The sequence below is a fragment of the Equus przewalskii genome, chromosome 1, assembly GCF_037783145.1.
Source record: "Equus przewalskii isolate Varuska chromosome 1, EquPr2, whole genome shotgun sequence".
Lineage (NCBI taxonomy): Eukaryota > Metazoa > Chordata > Mammalia > Perissodactyla > Equidae > Equus > Equus przewalskii.
The window spans coordinates 143,507,260-143,524,512 of NC_091831.1; the positions used below are offsets into that span (position 1 = coordinate 143,507,260).

General features: G+C 36.5%; 1 long non-coding RNA gene across 3 annotated transcripts; it reads left to right on the forward strand.

Annotated features, from left to right (window-relative positions):
• Positions 1-786: 786 nt before the first annotated feature.
• Positions 787-16,225, forward strand: LOC103560918 (uncharacterized). 3 transcript variants are annotated; one of them, XR_011541322.1, is made up of 4 exons: positions 793-933; positions 1,889-2,030; positions 15,329-15,674; positions 15,997-16,225. It is a non-coding gene; the product is annotated as an uncharacterized lncRNA (long non-coding RNA). The 3 variants fall into 3 exon arrangements; XR_547315.2 differs by lacking the exon at positions 15,329-15,674 and having other exon boundaries at positions 787-933; XR_011541320.1 differs by lacking the exon at positions 15,329-15,674 and having other exon boundaries at positions 15,992-16,225.
• The last annotated feature ends 1,028 nt before the right edge of the window (positions 16,226-17,253 follow it).

The window sequence follows — 17,253 nt, forward strand, 5'->3', positions numbered from 1 at the left end:
CACATGCATATTTTTCAAGGTGGTCTCTAATCCTTTATCTAATTCATCAAAACTTAGTCCTGTTTCAAGGCTATCCTACAGATTTTAGGTGAGTTTTTAAATGTAAACCATGACTGCCAAAAGAGTGCTCTAAATTTATCCTCCACCTCTTTGGAGAGTGAGGAAAACCATCTATCTTCTTTAAATCTGTATTAGGGAATTTAATTTTAATTTCAACTGCCAAGAGCACTGGCAAAATTGCCATCCTGTCATACAGCCATTCTCAGTGACATTAACTGACAAGAACAAAAGTGCACTCAGTGTGCATAGATACTGCTGGTCCTGTGACAAGCTCTGCATACTAACAGAGTCATCCCTGCCTTTGCAGGCACAAGAGGACTCATGACAAATGATGTGAACCAAGAGACTGACAGCTCATCTTCTCCTGCACTTGCCTGCTGCATTATGCGGGGTGGAGAGATGTGTAGTAAGCTGGTAACATACACACTCCCTCCTCTCCCCATAACATGTTCTCCATCATTCTTCTCATTCCATCCTCTGTAGCAATTGCCCTTGTCCAAAGTTTGAGGCTCTTTTAAAATTAATGATCTTAGACTCTGGAAATAGTCTTTAAACATATGAAAGGTTATTACATAGAGAATGATAGCCAACTATTTCTCATCTCACCCGAAGGTAAAGCTTGGGCTGCTCCCATTCATCCCAGAAGGACCAAATAAATGCTTCTTGAGCATGAAGATGATGATGATGATTGTGATGACGATGATGATTGTGATGGTGATGGTGATCAAACAGCATCAGGCATAGAGGAAGACCCGCGCTGCAATCTGAGGAGCATCACTTCGATAAGAGAAATGTCTTGACATCAAAAATTCTGAATCTAGCTGCTGATACAAATTTGCTCCACATTTGACAAGAATTTTCTAAGCATCAACGGTGAGACCAACACTGTGATTGAACCCAAGGAGTGTATAGAATTATGAGTTAAAAACCTGTCTCTGTCAAGTTGATTTACAACTTATTTTAAAACAAGGACTTCCATATGTGAGTTTATTAAGCAGTGTTTAAAGATAGCATGTAATTACTGTACTGACTATTTATGAGTTCCGGCAGCTTAAGTACTTAGGGGAATCTTCATGAAGGAGGTGAGGCTTCAGCTAGGCCTTGAAGAATAGATAGGATTAGGAAGTAACTTAAAGATATGTATTCATTCTATATTTACTGTATATCTAATGATGTTCTAGTACTACCAGAACCACAGAATGACACAAAAGACAAGTTTGTGATTATGAAGTGCCCTTTTATTACACAAATGAGGAGATGGTATTTAACCCTATCCTCTCTGAATAGGCAATTACAGCAAATCACTGGTAGAACCAGGAACAGAATCAATTTCTACTTTAGCTCATATATTTTTATGTGAAAAATATATCATTGCTCTTGCCTTAATTGTCCCATTAGAAAACCAAGACTACATTAATGTGGCCTGAGAATAACTGCAAAGGATCATATGAACATCATTATGATAAAAAGATGGGAAAGAAAATCCACTCATCCACCAAAATCATCACTGCAAAGACAGAACAAAACAAGAAATATTTTCACTGTTAAGAAATTAATGTCCATATAAAGCAGATTGTTTTTCTTGTAAAAAATAATACTATGGTTTGCCAAATATTTCCTATATTTGATTAATCCTTTCCTCTTTTATTTTTTGGTAAATATATTGTCTTTAGGAAAATGTCTGCAACTAATCTCCAATTTAGTCTGCTTATTTAGTTTATATATTAACCACAGCTGTTACATTCCAAGTTATTTTATAATCACTTTCCAGACATCAATAAATCTTTGATGACACATTGGAATAATTTTTTCCTCTTCTTCTCAATAGTGAGAGCCAAGAAAAGAAGCCGGGTAATGCAGGAGGCGTTTGTGGAGAGGCAGCATACACAGGGGGTAAAGCTTAGTCTCTGAGTCCAACTGATTTGGCATCAAATTCCAGTTTTGAGATTTGTGCAACTGTGGAGGACAAGGTAATCTCAATAAGTCTTGAATTCTTCTTCTCCCATAAAATAGCGAATATTGTACCTAATTCACAGGATAATTGCAAAGATTAAAGTAGAGAATGCATGCAAAATATCAATGTCTGGAATAGAGTATCTTCTCAATAAATGACAGGTAAATGTTAGTTATTAAGTACCTTGAAAATGGAGATGAGTTATGTTTATGTTTGGGTACTAAATTGGTTCAAGGTTGCTGCCCAGGTAATTGCAGTCATACTTATGACAAAAGGTTAGCAATTGTGCGTGAAGTTGTAAATGCAGCTAACTGAGCATGCAACTGTCAGGAAAAGAAAGATGAGTGGGAGACGATCAAGGACTTCTCTAGCTTGAACATCTGTTCATTACATATAGCGTGCTTAAGAAGATTTTTATCAGATTTTCTTCCAATTTTGAAACTAATTAATGCTCATAATAAAAATCTTAAAAAACACAAATATATAAAAAAGTCAACAAAAATCACCCACAATAATGCCATTTGAAGTCAATAATTGATGAATTTCTTTACACATTTTCATATATATATATATATGAAGTTTTCATTTTATATATACAATTTTGTGCATACATGTAATTTAAAAAATTTATATTTTAAAGTAAACATTAGAGTCCAACTACATAAACATTTTATATTCTGCTTTTTTACGTATATGTTTTCTAAAACATTAAATAATATTAAGTGTTATTTATTACATAATATTCCATTGAAAGATTTTTATATTGCCATTTTTAGACATCATGTCTAATGACTGTCTATAAATGATGCTAAAATGAACATCCTTGGAAAGACATCTTTGTCTCTGTGATAATTTCCTTATGATAAATGCTTAGAAATGGTTTTAGGTATTAGAGAAAGCCAACTTTTTAAAGGTAGATATGCAACTTCCCTCCAGAAAGTTTATGCCAATTTGTACTCACATTACAGTATAAAGAAGAGTTGGACACCCAATCCACTGCCCTTCTCACCACAGGTCATCATTCATCATAGCTGTAATAATAATTGCTGATAATTACTAAGCCCTTACCATGTGGCAGAGTCTGTTCTATTTTACAGATGTTGTATTTTTAAATATTCTCAATAACTTTGTAATATGTATTATAATCATCCCCATTTTATAGATTAAAGAACTGTGGCACAAACAGATTAAGTTAAATGTCCAAAGTTACTCAGTTAGAAATGAAGTAGAGACTCAAACCCAAGCGTGTGACTTCAAATATCATGATTTTAATCACAATATAACATTCTTTTCCCTCAGCATTCATCAATATTATCTTTTAAACATTTTTCCAGTTTAAAAGGCAAAAATAGCCATTGCTTTATTTTCCATAATTTCATTAGTATTGTTAACGTTCTTAATACGTTTGTTTTTTACATTTTATTTTTTTAGTGTGAATTTTCTATTCATGTTCATCACTTTATAGAATACTTTCCCCTGGAGGCCAGATTCTAAAATTAGACTCTGACTGCCTCTCTTTGGAGTAATAATAAATATGTATTTTCAAGATGGTGACAAATTTATTCATTTGCATGAATTGGGAGAGATTTTGCTAATTGCTCTCTCTAGTGAGCTTTGGACTCCCTGCCTGCCAATGTGTATTGCATTTTACAGGTTCCTTTATATGTTCGCTTTAGTTTGTAATTGATGGATTTCCTGAAAGCAAGAAGTCATGGGAGATTTAGTAAGCGTGAAATGGTGAATATTGAAAGCATTTTAAATATTGATATGAAAATAGATCTCCTAGCTGGATATCTTTTTGTTCTGCTGTTCCTGGAATGAATACATTAGTTTAAAAATTTTAAGCATAACAGATGTAGAAGTGCTAGTGTAAGGATTGGTAAGAGACTGTTCTCTGGCAGATTTGCCGGTAGCCTTTCTATATTCTGGAAATGCTACAGACATTTATAGCCATAGTGATATTTCCAAATGCTTTAATAAGTCTAGTACATTCACATGATTATTTGCAACTGCAGAAATACTCCCGGACTAGAAGAAATTGCTACACTTAATGGAGTTTGAGGCGTAACTGTCGTATTAAGGGAAACAGACAAGAGGATGGGCATGAGGTTGGGGTGCAATAAAAAGAGAAAGGAAGTCACGAACCAAGTATCATTTGCAATTAAAAAAAAAAAAAAAACAGAGAGCCATTAGAATAACTTGGTGAGGCCAAAAGGAATGGCATTCCTCCTTGGAAGACTGAGATCCCCCAGGGAAATCTGGGAGCCAACAAAGTACTGTAGTTTGGTTTGGGGCTGGTACACAAGAAAGTCCCACCAGCAATGGAAAACATCTCTCCCTGTTTTCTCTTAGCCAAAAATCCGTATTTAAAACACCATTATAAGCAGTGTATTAGTCAGGGTCCTAACAGGTGATAGATGGTCCAATGTAATGAGGTGATTGAAGAGTGTTACATAAAGGATTTTTTTTAAGGAAGTTAAGGGAACCAACAGGCTTTGGTGATGCACCCAGGGTCTGTTACGCATCTACCAGAATGAAGCCGTTACCACCCCTAACATGAAGAGACAGGGGCCGTCGGGGAAGGAGGGTACTATGGGGATTGGAGACAGCCTTTGATATTGGCAGAGAAAGAGTCATGGCTAAACTGATTTATCTCTTCTTCTTCCTCTGATCTCCGGTTGGTGCCCCTTGTTGAGCAAATCCAGTAGGAAGTAGAATGCAAAGGAACCTCAGGACATAGTCCATGGAGGTCTGCCTCCCAGGGCTCACAGCAGTGCAGAAAAGAGAGGAGAAGGGATCTAGAAGCACAAACAGAACAAATAAATTTTGGCTTCGATCAGCGTTAGTAAGCTCTCGAAGGCAAATCTCATCTCTAATGCCCTTCTGTTACTGATTCCACATCTGAAAACGATGTGTTTTGAACATCCATGGCACTACCAGGACACCTCCCCTACATAAAAATGACAATTATCCAAGAAGGAAGGTGATAAATAAAAATGTCTTCCTAAACCCCTCAGGTTATCTGCTGCACCCCAGCTCTCCCTCAGTGGCCCTCAGCATCCAGCACAGCATCCTATACATCACAGTCCATCATTTTGATTGAATGGAAATATTGACACAGTCACAGGAGGATATAGCAATGACAAACAAAAGCCCCCATCCCAACTGACCTGGAGTAACTCAGCTGGGTTGATATATACACAATAAAATAGGTAAACAGTCATGCAGATGTAACTAAAAAATAATACAAAAAAGAGTATATGCAGACTGATTCAGGACTTTTTACAAGCCGATATGAAAGTTATAAATTCCCTAACACTCAGGTGGGCTGGTACTTTTGTGGTTAAGGGGAAGATAATTCAAAAACTGGAAAATTTTAGGAAAATTGGAAATCAAATTTTGAGAGAAAAATGATAAAACAAGGAGGGTAAATCCTTCCTTATGAGACTCAGCAGAAAGTTCTATCTCCTAGAACTCTCCTCCATAATTTATTCAGAGAACTTCCATATGCAAAGGCAGTGGTGTGCTGCTCAATGTTTACAAGCAAACTCTCTAGGAGAAGCAAATAAAGTGACTTATAGAGTTTGCCAATTTCCAGGGTATAAATTCTCACACCACAGTCAATTTCAAGCTACCAACGTGATTTTCTGAATTGAAATTGGGAAGCGATGCAAGCAACTGGCTCTTGTGAGTTGGTACAAACCAGTTGCAGCACACCACTGGGCAGAGGCCTCCATGACATGGACAAGAGCACAGAAGAACCCGCTTGGAAAAACTCACCAATTCCTCCCGTCAACCATTTACTACGGACGGTTCCTTGAAGAAGGAAACACTCGCATCTAGTGTTCACTGTATCCAATTATAGTCATTATCCTGCCAAATGACAAGAAACAGCAAGAATGGTGACTTGAGATCTTGGACCCAGAGTAACCCTAGCACCTATGTTTGCTTAGGGCCTTGCTGGGGCAACCTAGAGCTTATGGCTAGTTACTGCTTCAGAATGAATCGACAAAAGCAGTTCTCTGAGGCCTGGTATCTTGCATGCTGCACACACAGGCACACACACACCAGAAAGAGACATGTAAAACCAACATTCATGTGTTCTGTGTTGGATATTCTCCATTTACACCACCAGAGTTATTCCACTCTAGTTTATGCCCTATGAGTCTGATTTATAGGAAGTACCTCAATGGGCTTCATTGCCCTCTGACTTACAAGGGGGTTTGGACAATAGGGAGAATGAGCAGGTTGTCAAAGGGAAAACAGTGACATTAAAGTATTCTTCTGACTCCCTCTCAGAGGTTGCCTTAAGCTGATGGCATCCTTCCTCCAGAGGTCACAGGTCCTGTCAAGTGTCCCTCCTTACATAGCCTCTGTGATTCTCATTTGTTGTTTGTTTGTTTTTTTAATTTAAACTAAAACAAAACCAAAAGTAGTTCGCCCATTTCTCCCATCCTCCATCCCCCTCCTCAGGCAACCACAATCTGTACTCTGTATCAATGAGCTTGTTTATATATATATACATTTTTCAGATTCCACATATAAGAGAGATCATACAGTATTTGTCTTTGACTTATTTCACTAAGCACAATGCCCTCGAGGTCCATCCATATTGTTGCAAATGGTAAGATTTCCTTCTTCTTTATGGCGGAATGATATTCCATTGTGCGGAACATATATACAACATATATGTTGTGTGTGTGTATATATATATATATATATACACACACACTCATATATATACAGATATATATACACACACAGAACAATTTATCCATTGATCCACTAACAGGCACTTAGGTTGTTTCCATATCTTGGCTATTGTACATAGTGCTGCAATGGATATGGGGGTATGTATATCTTTTTGAGTTAGTGCTTTCATTTTCTTTGGATAAATACCCAGCAGTGGAATTGAGGGATCAATATGCTTCTTCTATTTTTAATATTTTGAGGAACCTCCACACTGTTTTCCATAGTGGCTACACCAATTTACATTCCCACCAACAGTGCATAAGGGTTCCCTTTCCTCCACTTCCTTGCCAATGCTTGCTATTTCTATTCTGCGTGATGATTGCCATTTTAACAGGTGTGAGCTGATATCTCATTATGATTTTGCTTTGCATTTCCCTGATGATTAATGATGTAGAGCATCTTTTCATTTACCAGTTGGCTATCTGTATGTCTTCTTTGGAAAATTGTCTATTCAAATCTTCTGCCAATTTTTAATTGGATTGTTTGGTTTTCTTGCTACTGAGTTGCATGCGTTACTTGTGTATTTTGGATATTAGCCCCTTATCAAATATATGATTTGCAAGTATTTTCTTCCATTAAGTAGGTGGACTTTTCATTTTGTTGACTGTTTCCTTTGCTGTTCAGAAGATTTTTAGGTTGATGAAGTCCCACTCGTTTAGTTTTGCTATTGTTGCCTTGGCTTTTGGTGTCAAATCCAAAAAATCATTGCCAAGACTTATATCAAGGAGCTTACTGCTTAAGTTTTTTTCTAGGAGTTTTATGGTTTCAGGTCTTATCTTCAAGTTTTTAATCCATTTTGAGTTAATTTTTGTGTGTGGTGTAAGATAGTGGTCCAGTTTCATTCTTTTGCACGTGGCTGTCCCCTTTTCCCAACATCATTTATTGAAGAGACTGTCCTTTCCCTGTTGTATATTCTTGGCTCCTTTGTCATAAATTAATTAACTATATATGTGTGGCTTTATTTCTGGACTTTCCATTCTGTTCCATTGATCTATTTGTCTGTTTTTATGCCAATGCCATACTATTTTAACTACTGTAGCTTTGTAATATATTTTGAAATAAGAGAGTGTGATGGCTCCAGTGTTGTTCTTTCTCAACATTGCTTTGGTATTCAGGATTTTTACTAGTTCCATAGAAATTTTAGGATTGTTTATCCAATTTCTGTGAAAAATGCCCTTGGAATTTTGATAAGGATTATATTAAATCTGTATATTGCTTTGGGTAGTATTGACATTTAAAAAATATTAATTCTTCCAATCCGTGAGCATGCAATATCTTTCCGTTTATTTGTGCCTTCTTCAATTTCTTTCATTAATATATTGTGGTTTTCAATATATAGGTCTTTTACCTCCTTGGTTAAATTTATTCCTAGATATTTTATTCTTTTGGATGAAACTGTAATTGGGATTGTTTTCTTAGTTTGTCTTTCTGATAGTTCATTATTAATGTTTGGAAACACAACAGATTTTTGTGTATTGATTTTGTATCCTGTAACTTTACTGAATTTTTTTTTTTTTAGTTCTAACAGCTTTTTTTTTTTTTTTGAGTCTTTAGGATTTTCTATAGGTAATATCATGTCATCTGCAAATAGTAGCAGTTTCGCTTCTTACTTTCCAAGTCAGATATGTTTTATTTATTTATTTTTGCCTACTTGCTCTGGCTGGGACTTCCAATACTATGTTAACTAAAAGTGGTCGGAGTGGGCATCCTTATCTTGTTCCTGATCTTAGAGGAAAAGCTTTCAGCTTTTCTCCATTGAGTGTGATGTTAGCAATGGGCATGTCATATATGGCCTTTATTGTGTTGAGGTACATTTCCTCTATACCCACTTTGTTGAGAGTTTTTATTATAAGTGGTTGTTGAATTTTGTCAAATGCTTTTTCTGCATCTATTGAGATGATCATATGATTTTTATCCTTCATTTTGTTAATGTGGTGTATCAATTAACTGATTTGCAGATGTTTAGCCAACTTTATGTCCCTGGAATAAATCCCATTTGATCATAGTATATGATCCTTTCAATGTATTGTTGAATTTGGTTTGTTAGTATTTTACTGAGGATTTTCACATCTATGTTCATCACGAATATTAACCTATAATTTTCTTTTCTTGTGGCATCCTTGTCTGGTTTTGGTATAGGGTTATGCTGGCCTTTTAAAATAAGTTTGTAAGAGTTCCTTCCTATTCTATTTTTTGGAAGATTTTTAAGAGGGATTGGTATTAATCCTTCTTTGAACATTTGGTGGAATTCACCAGAGAAGCTGTCTGGTCCTAGACTTTTGTTTGTTGGGAGGTTTCTGATAACCGATTCAATATCCTTACAAGTAATTAGTCTGTCCAGATTTTCTAGTTCTTCATGATTCAGTCTTGGTATGCTGTCTGTTTCTAGGAAGTTATCCATTTCTTCTAGGTTATCCTATCCAATTTGTTAGTGTATAATTATTTATAGTAGTCTCTTATGATCCTTTGTATTTCTGTGGTATCAGTTGTAATGTCTCCTCTTCCTTTTCTGATTTTATTCGTTTGAGTCTTCTTTCTTTTTTTCTTGGTGAATCTAGCTAAACGTTCATCAACTTTGTTTATCTTTTTTCAAAGAACCAGCTCGTGGTTTTATTGATCTCTTCTATTGACTCTTTAGTCTCTATTTTATTTATTTTTGTTCTAATCTTTGTTATATCCTTCCTTCTGCTAACTTTGGATTTCATTGGTTCTTCTTTTTTTAGTTCCTTGAGGTGTAAAGTTAGTCTATTTGAGACTTTCCTTGTTTCTTGAGCAAGCCATTTATTGCTATGAACTTCCCTCTTGGAACTACTTTTGCTGCATCCCATAAAATTTTTGTATGTTAGATTTTCATTTTCATTAGCCTCAAGGTATTTTTTGATTTCTCTTTTGATTTCTTCATTGGCCCTTTGGTTGTTTGGTAGCACGTTGCGTAATCTCAACATATTTGTGAATTTTAAAGTTTTCTTCCTGTAATTAATTTATAGTTTCATATCCTTGTGGATGTAAAAGATACTTGATATAATTTCAACTCTCTTAAATTTATGAAGACTTGTTTTGTGGCCTATCACATAATCTATATTGGAAAATGTTCCATGTGCACTTGAGAAGAATGTGTGTTCTGTTGCTTCTTTCAATATCTAAGTCCATCTGGTCTAATGTGTGGTTTAAAGCCAATGTTTATTTATTTATTTTCTGTCTGGATGATCTATCCATTGATGTAAGTGGGGTATTAAAGTCCCATCCTATTACTGTATTGCTATTTCTCCCTTTAGGTCTGTTAATATTTACTTTATATATTTAGGTACTCATATGGTGGGTACAGAAATATTTACAAATGTTATATCTTCATGTTGGATGAACTTTTTATCATTATGTAATGCCCTTCTTTGTCATTTACTACCATCTTTGTTTTAAAGTCGATTTTGTCTGATCTAAGCTCCTCTAGCTTTATTTTGGTTTCCATTTGCATGGAATATCTTTTTCCATCCTTTACTTTCAGTCTGTGTGTGTCTTTACATTTAAAGTGAGTCTCTTGTAGCATGATATAGATGAGTCTTGCATTTTTTATCCATTCAGCCTCTCTATGTCTTTTGATTGGAGAATTTAGTCCATTTACATTTTAAGTGATTATAGATAGGTATATACTTATTGCCATTTTGTTGCTTCCTGGCTGTTTTTGTAGTTCCTCTCTGTTCCTTTCCTTTTCTCTTGCTCTCTTCCTTTGTGGTTTGATGACTTTCTTTAGTGTATGCTTATATTCCTTTCTCTTTATCTTTTGTGTATTTACTATAGGTTTTTGTTTTGTGGTTACCATGAGGCTTACATATAGCAACTTATATCTATAGCAGTCTATTTTAAGTTGATAACAACTTAAGTTTGATCCCATTGTAAAGTTCAACCTTACTACTTTCCCCATGCATATTTTACGTCTTTGATGTCACATTTTACATCTTTTTATCTTTTGTATCCCTTAACTAAACGTTGTAATTGTAGTTATTTTTACTACTTTTGTTGTTTAACCTTTATACTAGCTTTTTAAGTGATTAATTCACCACTTTTACTATATGTTTACCTTCCCAGTGAGATTTATTCTTTCATGTGTATTCTTCCTACTAACTAGCTCCCTTTCATTTCAGTTTAATGAAGTCCCTTTAACATTTTTTTGTAAGGCTTATTTAGCAGTGATGAAGGCCTTTAGCTTTTGCATCTGGAATATTCTGATAATGAATCCCTTCCCATTCTTCTTAAGGCTAAAAATAATAAAAGCTCTCCACTATTATTTGCACTGTTCCTTTTAGTTTCTATTCACTATGCCCTAAATCCTGATGAAAAGATGCTTTTTGAGTAAGCTATTTTCCCCTTCCAAGATCCTGGCTGACAATGGTACTAAATATGGTAAAGGCACAAACTATCATGCTGTTAGTAAGTGACAGTATATATGGTAGGCACAATAGCATAAGAGAGACAATCTTGGTGCTGGATACATCTTTTGTCATCTTAATTCAATCTATTCCCAATGATAAGTTAGCAAATGTTCAACAACCAGCTCTTAAGAAAAAGAAATAATCCTGTCTTCCCTGTTTTGTCTCCAAGTCTGGGATGGATTATCTGAGGATAAACAAATCAATGCTTCATCTACCATAACTCCCCAAGCATCTAGTGAGCTAAGTTATGCCCTTCTTTCTTGCCCTAACTCTCTACTGCCTCTTTCTATACTCTTTTGGTCACTGGGATGTCTGAGTTAATATCTCTTCTGTGCATATTGAGATAAATACTTTACAGATAAAAAGCAGTGAAAATATAACAATTAACCATAAAACTTGGCAGGTGACTTGGCATTTGAGGAGAGTTACAACAAATGGATATTACACACTCAGGAATACAGTATGGGGGAACTTTAGCTGCAGGCCAGTAAAAGTTCCTTTATAAAGCAAATCTCAGAGGAGAAGAAAGGAGAGCCCAAAGCAGCTTCTCTCCCCTTTGCCTGAGCAAGTGTTTGGCACCCTCCTGAGGGAAAAGAAATAAGAAATGTATACCCTGGGGTTCATTTCCGGAAGGATATAGGAACATAAAGCATACAAGTTTTTAAAGTCTAATTTGAGATATGTCCCTCCCCCCACTCCATATAATATACTCTACAGTCCTGGAGGCTGCAATACAGTTTAGGGAGGGGTGGACAGGTCGAGGTAGGGTCACAAAATGCCTAGGAGATATTCACTGTATCCTTATGAGTAAGAAAATGAGGCCATTTAATTCACAGTGGAGACAATAATCCTGAATGTTATGAGGGAAAGTTGTTTATTGTCCTCAGAATCCTTTCATAATAGCAATATAACTGAACCTGTCATAGAGAAATTTGCTATTTCTTTTACAGGTTAATTCTTTTCTCTAGTTGCATCAGTTTTGAAACTCCTCATAGTTAAAAACTGTAATGTCAAATACTCTCACTCCATCACTATACTTTTTCTGGTGGGTTCCATGTGGTTCAAGTAGTCAGGATTCTATAAAGGCAAGTCATTGTTTTGTGGGAAGAGATCAAGTCTAAAATCAATTTGATTCAAGAAACTGAAGTCTGAGGAAGAAGAATAAGACATAGCTCCTACTCTCTACTGAGTAGAGATGTAATAACAAATTATAGGCTGGTGAGATAAGTGAATTCACCTGGAACAAAGAAGTAATACAGAGAAAAGAAAAGAGAAAGCTTCCTGGGAGAAGGGAAATCTGAGCTTGGCTTTCAAAGAAAGAATAGGAGTTCTCCAGTTCAGCAAAGGAAGGAATAGAACACCAGACGGATGGAAAAGTATTTATAAAGGAGAGGAGCTGTGAAATAACAAAACGTATGTGATGAGGTCACAGTAGTTTGGTATTGTGAGCTGGTAAACACAAAGGAATGAGGCTAGAAAGGAAGAAGAAACAGTGAGGGCTTTGTATCTTGTGTGTTAGTGTTTTTAAGTGGATTTCATTACCTCCAAAAGAGACATAAGATGATTCATTAAGTGTTTAATCTTCAAGTCCTATTATTTATTTATTTATTTTTTTGGAGAGGAAGATTGGCCCTGAGCTAACATCTGTTGCCAATCTTCCTCTTTCTGCTTGAGGAAGATTGTTACTGAGCTAACATCTGCACCAATCTTCCTCTATTTTGTATGTGGAATGCTGCTACAGCACGGCTTGATGAGCAGTGTGTAGGTCTATGCCCGGGATCCAAACCAGTGAGCCCTGGGTTGCTGAAGTGGAGTATGTGAACTTAACCACTACACCACCAGGCGAGGCCCTTCAAGTCCTATTTTTTTAAAAAGTCTATTCACAAGTTACATAAGTTGGATGTCACATGAAATATATGAGGTAATCTTGAGGGAATAGAGAGTTCCTCAACATAAACGTGAGGGGAGATTAACAGGGCTCTTAATCATTCCTTCATATTAAGCAATTTATGTAGCTTACACGTGCCCAGATAAGTAGTTTTACTGCATAAATATCTAATTTCAATTAAATACTCAAAACAAAAGTGACTGAAAAAGGAAACTAGGTTGAAGCTAATACATTAGTGCATTCACTAGTATAAAACAAAAAGAACTGATGCGTTTCTAATTCTAGGAAAACTGTGAGCCACGTATCAATCTCTTTAAAAGGTGTCTAATCAGATTGCACAAAACGTCAGCCTAGGCACAGAAATTCTCAATAAGATTATTTGGAACATGATTTATATCCATTATTATAAATAAAGAACCTTGCCCCAAGCACAGATTTTCCCTCAGTTGATTAGGTAATGGACACCTTGGAGGCAAAACACTCACAAACTAAGTAGCCAGTTCATAATAGGCGCCTGAATTATTTCTTCAGTAGTACTTGAGGCCATTTTATACTCAAGCCAGTATTTACAAAGCTTCACTAAGCTTTAATAATGAATAAGGCCTGCAGATTGTACCAATGCCAATGTCCTAGTTTTGATATTTGATGTTATCCTTGATTTATATAAGATGTTATCTTTGAAGGAAGCTGAGAGAAGGGTACATGGGACCTCTCGACTATTTTTGAAAATTGCTTCTGAGCCTATAATTATTTCAAAGTTAAAAATTAAAAAATCAACCAATGATAAACATTTGGAGGTTGATTTTAAGGTTCTTATTTAATAGCAAATAGCAAAAAACAAAAACAAAGTAAAACTTACCATTGAGGGGGCTGGCCCCGTGACCAAGTGGTTAAGTTTGCGCGCTCTGCTGCAGGCAGCCCAGTGTTTCGTTGGTTCAAATCCTGGGCGTGAACATGGCACTGCTCATCAAACCATGCTGAGGCAGCATCCCACATGCCACAACTAGAAGGACACACAACGAAGAATATACAACTATGTACCGGAGGGCTTTGGGTAGAAAAAGGAAAAAAAAAATCTAAAAAAGAACAAAAAAACACTTACCATTGGGTAAATACCTGTTCTTCTTGATAGAGTAAAAATGGCTGAAATAATACATGAAAAGCAATATGGAAATAAACTAAAATGTGTTCTTCTATCAGCAAAGATGTCGAGAAGACTCATAGAAAATATTGCTGAAGGTGTGAAGAAAAAAACTTGGAATAAATTGTACAATGAGCAAGATTTACAATGGAGTTGGAAAAAATGCAGGTGTTTATAAAGGACTTAGCTTCGATATTTGTTAAATTCTGTTTCAATAGTTAAATATGTATAGAACTTTTTTTTCAGGTAAAAATAAAACATGAACCAGGGGAGATAAATTTCTGATAACTTTTCTTTAGTGGTAATAATAATAGCGTATGGTGGGAAAACCTATAAGTAACCACTAATGGAGTTGTTGCCTTAAGTGTAATTTTTTTTTTAATTCCAGGATTATTTTTAAAAATTAAAGAAAGAAGGGCTTTAAATATAGTAGAATCTTTTGAATCCATTTAATTTGCTGGCAAGCCAACTTTCCTGATGTTGGCAAGTCCTAATGTCAAAACGACCGCTGTCCTACATCCCCCACCGTACATCTGTATAGTCACCCAGAGCTTATAATAGTTACGTACATGCCAAATTTGAGAGGACTTGCACTGTAGCACTGAGGAAAATATGCACGAGTGAGAGTCAATTTGATTTTAGCAAAACAGGTTTATCTGTCACATTAAATTAATGCTGTTAATTTGACTTTTATTGGTTTTGTAGTTTCCTTCATATTTAATATGTAAATTTATCTTGGATGTATTCATGTATAAGAGCTATAAGCAGATGGAGCTTATACCTAGTTTTATGTTCATAAATACTAAGTAACATTATAATAAAAATCATAAGTTAATACTCAAGATCCAGGAGTACTTTTTGTATTCTTTAAAAAGGGACATACATTACTCTACTCAACACAGCCTAGGTCCCTATGAACTCTCCCAAGCCCTAAGTAAGTTTTCGTTGGAATAAACCAACAGATAAGCAACTTCCGTGGGAGGGAAGACGTAGAGGAAAGGGAGGGAGAAGTGCCCTTAAAAGCAGAAGCAGCACTAAAGAAAGTGGTGTGATGAAACTAAGGGAAAATTTTACCAACTACACATTTTTGTCTTGTTCCAACGCAGAAGGTACAGTGAGTATTACTGACTCCTAGGACTGCAACAGTTACCTGGGTGCTTGGACGGTAACAAGGACAGACAAAACCACGCCCCTTCTATGCGCTTGGAGGCAATTCCATGCTAAGCCCACCTTGCCTAAAATCTTCTCAGTGCTCTGTACTGTGTTCCCAACTGAGAAGGAAGACAGTTCATTCTGTGGCAGATGAAATGGCCGCATCACTGGAGATGAAGGCTGCCAGCATTTCTAACACCAACTGTGTCAAGATTGCACTTTAACCTGTCTCAAAATAAAGATGGTAATTATTTCAGGAGGGTAACGGCAGTGAAGATTTTTATTACAGCCTGAGATGAGGTGAGGATTTGGATGCCCTGTAACAGGGATTTCTTCCCCTATGTTCCCACTCTGAAAAAAAGACAGGTGCACAAATATTATTACAAGGAGATATTCATACGTATAAAGAGTGTAATATCAACCACTACAAAATGCCCAGGAAATATTTGTATTTTTTATGATTCCCAGAAGCAAGAATCCTATCAAATTGGCTAAGAGGAAACAGAAGAATTTCTTTTGCTTTGTCAGAGCTTTAACATATATCCTTGCTTTTTTCGTGCTCTTTTTGTGGAGTCTCTTTCTTCCTCAGGCTCAATATGTTCCCCGTCTCTTCCCAGAGCAGGTTTCAGGGTTTTTTCCAAATGGTATTCCAGCATGCTTTCCCGAGTTCCTAGCTGCCTTCCAACGACTGACACCTGGGTAGCAGATGGTGCAAATGGCCCGCTATATATTTCCTGGATTGATGAAGAAAACTGTCAGGAACCTGACTGGCCTGGTGCCTCATGGCAGAAAATGCTGCTCAGGAGTGACAGTGACTGGAAATAATTTTGATTAAAATCATCTGGAATTTACTGAGTTTCAAATGTTGCTTTTGTTCCTCCTCTTCTTTACACTTACACATCCCTGGAATTTTGCCTTGAAAACATATTATAAATAAATTGGACACCACAGTTTCTTGAAGCTCGGACACAATCCACTTTTTCTGGGCGTGCACTCTTCCCGGGACAGATGCACTCCCAGCTCACCATGCCCTTCTGCAGATCAGGCTTGTCTGACCATATGTGGATATGGATTCGCACATCTCTATCATGAACTTGATTTTTCTGGAGCAGCAGGACAACCAATCTGGCATCCTGCATATAGAGAATGATCACAGAGTCAAAGTCCTAGGTTCATGTTTAAAATAGAGAAATACAGGGTTTTAAAAAAGGATTTCATTTAAAATCTACATAATTCACCAATGCAGAATTAATTCATTGAATCATTAGATCAAATGAATCTACCTGTGAGACCCCTCAAGGAAATCGTCTGTGTGCATTTATTGAGTCAATAAACATTTATCAAATTGCCTGCTAGATGCCAGGGACATTGCTAGAGCCTGGATATCGCCTTCCCCTGGGACCTCCTACGCTTCCCTTTGACCCCTCCCTCCCAGTACTCTGGGGAATTTTCTCTGGTTCAGAAACAGATGTTCTGCCTGTGCCATGTTCTCTTTGCTCTATCACTTCAGAAGATCAGCATCACCCAAGAGAGGGGGAGGTTGTTTACACCATGAAGCTATTGAAGTTTAAGCTGCCCAGTTCCTCCTCCTGGGCCTCTTCCTAACTCCTGGGAAGAGCCTCACCAACGCATTCATGTTGTGCAGATGTACAATGTATTTGCACTACATTTCCAGAAGAGCGCCCACTTAATTGTATGAGCTTCAGGCTTCACAAAAGCTGAGTCCACCCTTGTGTAACAGAAAGAGGACATGAAAGAGTAAAACACCCACCTCTTACCCCTAACCTGCTGTAGCTAGAACACTGGAAACACTAGGAAGAAGAGCACCGCTCAGTATAAGGGGCACACTTTCCTTTCAGCCTAGTTAGTTAATGCCTAC